Raw genomic sequence first — 10,458 nt, forward strand, 5'->3', positions numbered from 1 at the left:
AACTATAGGCTCTCACTGTATTTACTGTGTCTTACTCTTGTTTATATTCTCAGGATACACGTTTTATGTTTTTTAAAAGCCTTGACAAAAAATAAATGATTCTTTCTACAAAGACCACGGAGTTAGAAAATGTATGTGTTAGAAAGTTTTCACATCAACTTTTGAGATTCACTGTGAATAATTTGATTTCCAGTTTAATATCAGTCCTGGTGCAATCAAAGAAGAGGAATAATTCTGGGATTTGGATTGGATTGGTGTTTTATCTTCACGGATTGAAAATTGCCGTTTTATTGGATGTGTTTTGTCTGGAACTGTATCAAATATAAAAAAGGGTAATTAAATTTTTCCGTATGTGATGACTTCGAGAAGACTCTATATTTAAATCGCTCAGCAAACACAAGTGTAATTCTTCATAACTTAATAACAGTTCGGAGTGTCGATCCTAACCCTATTTCCTCTTCTGTTTTCTTACATATGAGGATATTCATTGTTTTTATTGTATGATCAATAGACCTAATTGTTCAACAGACTAGATAAATGCAATATTAGACTTATATACATCTTCATGTTCATAGTCTTTGAGTATCAATAACTATATTTACTGTTTTACAACTCTGAGATATGAAGCCAGTATTTCATTATAAAGGAGGACATCATCCTAAGATGGTATCAGCTGTATTTTTCATCACCTAATGAGACATGAATTGTTTTATATTGATCTTCTGGCTATTCTTCTACTTCCTGTTACCTTGTTGGTACAGTTTTAGTCAGAATCTGGGACCGACCGTAAGTTTTCACGCACCTGCCATTTGAATTATGGTTTAAATTTGGCTCTTTTTTCTTGTTTTTGTCCTTCTTTGTTCCATTCCCTCAAAACATAAATCACATGTAATAATTCTTGGGGTGCAGCAGTCATCTTGGGGGTATCAGGTGCTCTGTGTGGCCCTACTCTAATGAGCCACATGTGACCAGTTAAAAAAGGGACCATCTGATCTGTCAATTCGCCTCATTACCAACCAATACATATTAATGTCCAGGGTCACATCTTATACATACAACATACATATTCATAGCACACATGCAGAGCCATATATGTGTCCCGATGACACGGACATGATGGCTTTACCAGAGGTGTTCAGGTCTTTTCATCTGTGTTTTGGTTTTATTACATCTGGCTATATGCTGGTCAGTTTTACAGTGTTTGTTTTGTCTGTTTACGGCCCACATTTTGCAAAGTGTCTAAAACACCAACAATTCTTTGTAGTAATTGGTAAATTACTGGTAGTTGTCAACGGTTCTTTAAATTTCCACGAGAATCTGGAAATTTAAAAAGAAGAAATAAACTTTTGGGTTTTTTGTTAACTTGGTTTAAATCCTTGTATCTTAAGAAGAGCACAGTAGAGAACTTCTCAACAAAGAGAATTTCAAAACTTAGAAAGGTTCTACATAATATTATTCGGTAATAGTCATGTTTTAGATGAAGCAAAAATCTGACATCTGGTAGTTGATCATTTATTTTACATGCCAAAGGAAAAACATGTCAATGAATGAGAGTTGACCTAAACCTTTGAAACTCAGACCCAGTGACCTGCATGTTTTAGATGTTTAGATCTGATTCAGATCAAAATCAGAAGTGCTGACCTAGGCAAAATCTAAAATATTCAAGACATCATACCTCTAATGCAGGATATCAGAGATACGTATTACAGGAAATCTAAATTGTTTCTATCTCTGTAAGATGTACTGTATAAAATAATCGGATCTCAGGTTGTTTGCATTTTTTGAGGAAACTTTTCGGTTATGTTCTTATCTTATTGACATCCTGAAAGAGCTGCAATTTTCTACTGATCAAGAGGGCCTTTAATTTAAGCATTTGATAAATCCACTCTGTCCTGTTTGAGGACCGTGCCTTAAAATAAAGAGGAAAACTGCTCGTATGCAGAATAAAGAGCATGGTTGAAGCCTAGATTAAGCTCTATTGTTCCAAGACCAAATACTCTCCTCACCATGACTACGCTTCGAGATGCTGTCAGTTAGACAATAGAAAACATCAATGACCAGGGGCGGCCCTTATAGACTCCAACTGTGAACAGTGACATTGCCTTGTTTTGAGTGTACAAGCCCTGAATAGCCCTTAAAAGCAAACCATACCCAATTTTCCACAAGCATACCCCACCAGCAGACAAACCTAAGACTTCTTAAGCTCCATCAAACACATATAGACTGGACAACAAAACTCCCATAAGGCCCTTGCAAAAAGTCTAAAGATCTGGTCCTCTATTCCAAGGCGAAGATAAAAGCAATTCATCATCTACTGAGTTTTCATTCGGAGGCGGAGGAGAGTGATCTTTGAAAATTAGAAAACGCTTTCCCAGTTCTTCATGTGACACTAAAGGCATTTCATCCTTGACAGTCAAACATTATGACAGTCATAAATGGTTAAGGTATTACATTTAGTCATAAAAAAGTCCTTCACTTTTGGTAGGACTAGTGAGTCGTTTGACCAAAGAGTTTTTATTCCTCTATATGTTTCCTTATTTTAGTTTTTTTTTTTAAAGCATAACAATAATTGCTTTTGATAAGAAGAAAAAAATCTTAACAAGACAAAGTTTACTTTTGTTTGCTGTCCCTTTTTTATCCAGCAACCCTGAAGATCTTTCTTTTGGCCTCTTGGGTATGATCTCTGAAGATTAAAGGGAAATCACTGTGGTTGCATCAGGCAAGGCAGCTGTACCAAACTGTTGTCCCAAATAAACACCCTCTTCTGAAACTTAACCATGCTAATTTCTTTAGACTACGATATCTATACAGAGGGATGTGTAATGGATAGAAAAGAATTGCAAATAATCGAATCAAAATCATTTATCTAAGCATCTCAAAAACGTTATCAGAACAGGAAATGGAATAAAAAATTAGGATTCAGGTAATGGGGTACAAATTTGTAAAATAGATCAATCACAACCTGCGCAAAGACAGATCACTAATTTTGTAAGGAATTTTATTAAGAAGATATAAAAAAACATATACTGAAACCTATCTAGCCTATTGCTGTTCATTTTCCTACCACTTATGTTCCCTTTTCTTTAAAAGCTTTGGATGTGGATGTTGATATGAATAAATATCATATTTTGTAAAACAATATTTATTTCCCCTTAGACCAGCACGTGTAGTTAGAGTTAATGTAATAACACATTTCTTAACCAGTTGAGGTCTTGGTGAAGGTGATCAATCACAGTGTTTAACTACCTACCTTAGCTGCTTCTCTCCATTTCTCTGTGCACCTAAAACCCCATCTGACCTTCCATTTGTCCTTTGAGTGGTTTCTCTGCTTTTTCCCCCTCCTTCTGTTTTCTCTCCTTCCTCTCCTGTTATCTCCGTCTTTGTCACTTTTTATTTACAAACCCTCTCATTTGGATATTGCTTTTATATGTAAAACCCATCTATTTGAAAGGGGTTTTATTTAAAACCCTGTCATTTAAATAGTTCTTTAGAAGACAGAGCATTGAAAAGTCAACACCAACCCTCCAATTGTGTTTTCTTGACAGGACTCACACTCACACATGCTCACACACCGCCTGCCTGTCTACATGCATCCAAGTCTATTATTATGCTAATGAGTCTCTAGCCTCCACATGTCCCCACAGTCTGCATGTTCACACACATGCACGAGCATTTCTTTTCCGCTGAGATCAGCAGTGTGGCTGTGCTCGTGGCCAGCATGGACAATAATCAGGAATTTCAGCAGCCTTCAAACAAAAAGGTCAAAGTGTCATCAAGGGACACATACACACAAAGAGAAACACAGCTAACAGGTATCTCTATCTATCTATCTATCTATCTATCTATCTATCTATCTATCTATCTATCTATCTATCTATCTATCTATCTATCTATCTATCTATCTATCTATCTATCTATCTATCTATCTATCTATCTATCTATCCATCCATCCATCCATCCATCCATCCATCCATCCATCCATCCATCCATCCATCCATCCATCCATCCATCCATCCATCCATCCATCCATCCATCCATCCATCCACCCACCCACTTAAGGGTTCTGGACACTATCTTTGCTATTTCTAGAAATGTACTTTTCTGGACTGAGATGTCTGATGTGTTTCCGGGGATCTGCTGTAACCACTCCTCAAGTTTGGGGGTCACTGCCCTGAGTGCCCCAATGATGAAGGGCACAACTGATACCTTGACCTTCCAGGTTTTCTCCAGCTCTTCTCTGAGCCCCTGGTATTAGTTTCATGTTCCTTTCCCCTGATGTTGCAGTCACTTGGTATTGCTATGTCAACCACAATGGCTTTCCTCTGCTTTTTTTACACCACCACAATGTCCAGTTGGTTTGCCATTACCATTCGGTCCGTCTATATCTGAAAGTCCCACAGGATCTTGGCTCAGTCATTCTCTACCATCTTTAGGGGTGTTTCCCACTTTGACATTGGGGATTCTGGCTTTCCCTGCTATCATCTTACACTTTGCAGTTATATGCTGGACTGTCTCAGGGGCCTTTTTGCACAGTCTCCACCTGGGGTCTTGTCTGGTGTGGTAGATCTGGGTCTCTATTGCTCTGGTGCTCAGGGCCTGTTCCTGTTTAGCCATGATGAGTGCCTCTGTGCTGTCCTTCAGTCTGGTTTTGTCTAGCCATTGGTAGGATTTCCTGTTATCTGCCACTTAGGTTATGTTTCGGTGGTACATCCCATGTAGGGGCTTATCCTCCCATGACAGAGTCTCTAGCATCTCATCTTCTGTTCCTCATTGTCTGAGAAATTCACTCAGCAAAGAGCCTTGTCCTTGATGTACTTATGGTTCTTGGATGTTTCATCCTGGATAGTGGCTCTCACACTCACTAGTCCTTGGCCTCCTTCCTTTCAGCTAGCGCAGTCTCAGGGTGCTGGATTTGGGGTGGTACCCTCCATGCATGGTTAGGAGCTTTCATGTCTTCACACCTTTGGCCTGTGTCTCATCCTTTGGCCAGCCTATTATTCCTGCAGGGTATCTGATTACTGTTTGAGTATGGCTATTTATTGCCCGAGACTTATTCTTGTCTTTGTGCTAGCTTCATAGGAACTGCCTCACTGGTTGGAGGTATTTGGCCGTAGCTGCTTTCCTTGTCACCTCTTCGAGCTTCCCATTTTGTGGAATTCCGAGGTACTTGTAACTGTCTTCAATGTCTGCTATTGTTCCTTCTGGGAGTGAGACCCCCTCTGTGTGGACTACTTTTCATCTCTTAGTCACCATCAGACCACACTTCTCTAGTCCAAATGACATCCCGATGTCTGTGCTGTAGATCCGGGTAGTATGGATCAGTGAGTCAATGTCTCGCTAATTCTTAGCGTACGGCTTGATGTGATCCATGTAGAGGAGTTGACTGATGGTGGCCCCTTTTCTGAGTAAGTATCCGTAGCCAGTCTTGTTGATTATTTGGCTTGGGGGCTCAGGCCTATGCACAACAGCAGTGGGGACAGCGCATCTCCTTGGTATATGCCACCTTTGTTGGAGACTTGTGCAAGTGTCTTGCCATTGGCTTCAAGGGTGGTTTTCCACAACCTCATTGAGTTGGCAATGAAGGCTCTTAGTGTCCTGTTTAAGTTGATAAGCTTCAAGCATTCAATGATCCAAGTGTGTGGCATTGAGTCGTAGGCTTTCTTGTAATCAATCCAGGCAGTTCTTCGGTTAGTGCTTTGGGTTCTGCAGTCTTGAGCGACTGTTCTTTATACCAGGAGCTGATGTTTGGCACCTCTGGTATTTTTACTCACTGGATGGAAATGTAACCTTTGAGGGATCCTTTAAGATCAGGATTGTGCGCCCTTCTGTTAGCCATTCAGGGTGGTTACCATCTCTGCCATGCGTTCATGTATTGCCGTGAGTTTCTTAAGCCATTAGGCATGTATCATATTGAGGCCTGGTGCCGTCCAGTTCTTCATACCTGAGACTCTTTCTTGGATGTCTGCCACTGTGATGGTGACTGGATTCTGTTTAGGGAGGTTGCTGAGGACTCTCTCAGAGCCACCAACCACTGTGCATCACTGTTGTATTCTGCCTCCTTCTCCCATATGGCTTTCCAATACTGTTCAGTTTCCAGCTTTGGTGGGGCTGTTCTACTATTGCTCCCCACCCACTGAGCATACACTTTCGCTGGTTGAGTTGCGAACAGCCCGTTTACCTGTCTTGCTTAATTATCTCTTGTGTACCTCTTTAGGTGGCTGGCCAAGGCTTGGGGCCTTTGTTTGGCAGTTTCTAGTGCTTCAGGTATGGGCATTTGGGTGTACCTATTGGGTACTTGCTTATTCATTGCACCATTTAGGGCCTTTGTCAATTGACTCACCTCTCTCCCTGTTGCCATGACACACATTTTTACTTGAAAGTAAAACACTTGACATCATGGACAAACAAAATGGACTGAAAACCTGATCTTGGACACAAGAGGAGTAAAAAAAAAAAAAAAAACAACCCATAATATATTAGAAGTAACAAAATAACTAGCTGAGGATCTCTATTACTTGTGTCATCCTCTAACTTAAAAAATGTAGGAGTAATTTTTGTTACATTAATTTTTATTTCTGTGTAAAATTCAGGGTCATGGATTTTTATGTTAGCCCCAGAGATTACAGTTTCTCTGCACGTAATGATGTGTTTTCTGTGCATTTGACATTGCAGTGACTCATTTTGAATGTCATCCGTCGCTATAGGCATGCTTGGTGTGAGGGATTGCCTTCGAGTCAATGAGTCAAACTGGTTTTCCTTAGATAGAAATCTTTTAATCAATTTGTCTGTATGATCTGGTTGAAAGGTCTCTGTGAAGTGCCTTGAGATGACATGACGTGTTGTGACTTGGCACTATATAAATAAACTGAATTGAATTTGTAGCAGATCTTGCTGACGCATTCTGTACTATAATGGAAACATGAATTCAGCTATCTATTTTTTTTTCTCTTCCTGAAACGGTAAAATGAAACTAAAACTTTCATTATTAAGGAGCTTTTCTGATTTTAGGTGCTGCATGTAAGACCGTACGTATGTATGCTTTAATACCTCCTGTATGTTTTAACTGTAAATTACATTTCAGGCGGTAACTGTCTCTACTTATAATCTACCTCTATTTATGCCTGAAAACAATTAATTGTTAAGGCATGATGTGCTTTTGTATTAAACCTACCGTTTTAATAACCACTATTTTTGCTTTCCATTTATATTAATAGCAAATGAGACTACATCTTTTACATACTTTTTCCTTTTTCAAGGTAGCATAAAGAGGCATTACAGAGTTCTCTAATACGGCCACCTGTGGCCGTATTCAGGTATTGTCTTATAGTTAGTCTTTCTGTTAAGGAATGGCATCTTAGAAACTTTGGAGAAACTGCCCAAAAGGTTCCTCTTCTAAAGTTGATTGAGTTAGGCTGTCTATATTCAGATTCTGCATTCATGCAAATATCAAAACATGTCAGCTCTTCTAGAAATATGTTACGCAGTTTTACTTTAAAACAATGAGTTCATGAAACGCGGTGTTGTCACATTGTAAAAAATTTTAATATGGATGTTGCCTCAATTCTTTCCAGTGTAACTCCTGTTACTTTCTTTGTAGCGACCTCTACTGTTTAGATGGAAAACTGCAGGAAACACGTTGTTTATCAGGTGCTGATAACAAATTTATCTGTGGTCACATTACTCCACGGTCAGTTTTAGTATACTCTTATTATGCAAAGCCTCCAGAGAGGATTATATATTTAGCTGCTTAGGATAACATGCACTAATTTTCATCTAAACACGTTTCTTTAAAAGATATATTGTGAAAGTCAGTGTGAGTGAGGACCTAAAGGTTTCCAATTAAACCCCATATTGCTGCAGGTCCCAAAAGACAAGATGCTCTTTTTTGATGAAGAGAAAGGTGCTCTATCTATCTATCTATCTATCTATCTATCTATCTATCTATCTATCTATCTATCTATCTATCTATCTATCTATCTATCTATCTATCTATCTATCTATCTATCTATCTATCTATCTATCTATCTATCTATCTATCTATCTATCTATCTATCTATCTATCTATCTATCTATCTATCTATCTATCTATCTATCTATCTATCTATCTATCTATCTATCTATCTATCTATCTATCTATCTATCTATCTATCTATCTATCTATCTATCTATCTATCTATCTATCTATCTATCTATCTATCTATCTATCTATCTATCTATCTATCTATCTATCTATCTATCTATCTATCTATCTATCTATCTATCTATCTATCTATCTATCTATCTATCTATCTATCTATCTATCTATCTATCTATCTATCTATCTATCTATCTATCTATCTATTTTCTTGTAGCTTTTTTTTTCACCTTTTCAGTTGTGTCTGAGTTGAGCTGGATGCCTGACACTTCTGAATAGCCACAAAATCTATCTTTAATATAATGCTTAGATTTTTTGCTAGATTGGACTTTTTAACGTGGGCGCGCTTGACGTCACATCTGCTGAACGGCGCGGGAACATCCAAGTCGAGGTAAATTATGGAAAACAGGCTACAGGTTTATAGATGCATCAGTGCAGAACTAGGGAGATGTCAGTCTGATCATCAAACAGTGTTTTAGTTGTGAAGGGTCAAATTAAAACGCTATTATAAAGATATTTTTTTTAGTAAAAACTTACATGTCTCTTTAATAGTGTCTCTTTCATAATGTCTCTTTCATAGATTAATTCTTTTCACTAATAAGGAGCTTGGAAAAATAACTTTTACACATTGTTTTTTAAAACCCTTTCCCACAACAAAAATGACTACATGTTTTTGTTGTATTAGATTATTGTTTATTAGGCAAGTCAGTTTGTGTGTTTTTCTTATGTCATTGTAAATCCTACATATTTACAGACCATAAGTATTCTTAATTGTGGATTCTGGCCAACATGACAAGTTTCTGTACCAACGGTTTAGGGAAACCAACATAATGATGTGGATCTTCCCTTGAGCCTGCCTTACCCAGGTTTCATTACATTCTTCTTAAACACAGACTGAAATTTCAAGAAGTTGTTGTTAATCGAGCAACTTATATAAGATTACAGTTTAAAAAAAGCTTAGAGGCTTCCAGTATTTTTAAAGTTAAATTGGAGGACTTACACCAACTTGTGACAGAATAGTTACACATACATTTTTTTTAGGTGAACTATTTTATTCACCTGCATACCCGCAGTATCACATCTTCACTTCTGAGAGTGTCAGTAAGACAGCTGTAAATCTTTTAACATTTTATCTGGCAGGATAATACAACATTCTGAGTCTAAATAACATTTAGAAATATCTTAAAGCAAGTAAAATGGGTATTGTTTCTTAAACTGTTTAGTTTTTGTAACAATAATTTCTGTTTACAAGTTTAGTCAAATTTTAACTTAAATTCGTTCCATTGAAAAAATGCTACTCTATATATCAAGTTATGTTCATTGAGATTTCAAATGGCCTGTACTTATAGTACTAAAAAAAAAAAAGTGGCGCCGTACACTGCCGCCGTCTGACTACCATCAGTAGGCAATGCAGGTGAATTGTCTTGCCCAAGGGCACAACGACACTGAAAGCCAGAGATGGGACTTGAACTGTCAACCCTTCAATTTCAGGGAAAACTCCTACAGCCATAATTAATCCAGAGAATTAACATACAAATAAAGTTACACGTGTAGGTTACAGAAAGAAAAATTACCAAGGATCCATCAATTAGCTGATAATATAAGGTCCACGCTGAACAAGACTTACATAAATACAGACGTCACTGAATTACATCACAGTTCATCATCTGTGCTGCCGGCTTTGTGTGGCTGTGTGTAGGGTATGTGTGAGTGAGTGTAAACACCAAATTAGTGCTTCGTCACTATGCTGCTTCACTTCCCTACAGCACATTCACAAATGAACATTGTGCCCTGCAGAGTCCTCTCACATTTTCTGTCTGTATCTGATAAAGACCATTTGTTAAAAACACCTCTATCCCAGCCACAGTAACCACATAGGGTCTCATTGTAGAGTTGGAGGAAATTTGAGGTTTGAAGGAGCACTGATCTACATGAAGGGAAATTTATTGATTGACCTAAGTTGTGTCCCACCAGAAGTTACATTTCAGATATCATGTTCAGGTATTGTCTTGTAGTTAGTCTTTCTGTTAAGGAATGGCATCTTAGAAACTTTGGAGAAACTGCCCAAAAGGTTCCTCTTCTAAAGTTGATTGAGTTAGGCTGTCTATATTCAGATTCTGCATTCATGCAAATATCAAAACATGTCAGCTCTTCTAGAAATATGTTACGCAGTTTTACTTTAAAACAATGAGTTCATGAAACGCGGTGTTGTCACATTGTAAAAAATGTTAATATGGATGTTGCCTCAATTCTTTCCAGTGTAACTCCTGTTACTTTCTTTGTAGCGACCTCTACTGTTTAGATGGAAAACTGCAGGAAACACG

Source organism: Cyprinodon tularosa, unplaced genomic scaffold (assembly GCF_016077235.1).
Source record: "Cyprinodon tularosa strain WSP-4 unplaced genomic scaffold, ASM1607723v1 ctg15, whole genome shotgun sequence".
Taxonomy (NCBI): domain Eukaryota; kingdom Metazoa; phylum Chordata; class Actinopteri; order Cyprinodontiformes; family Cyprinodontidae; genus Cyprinodon; species Cyprinodon tularosa.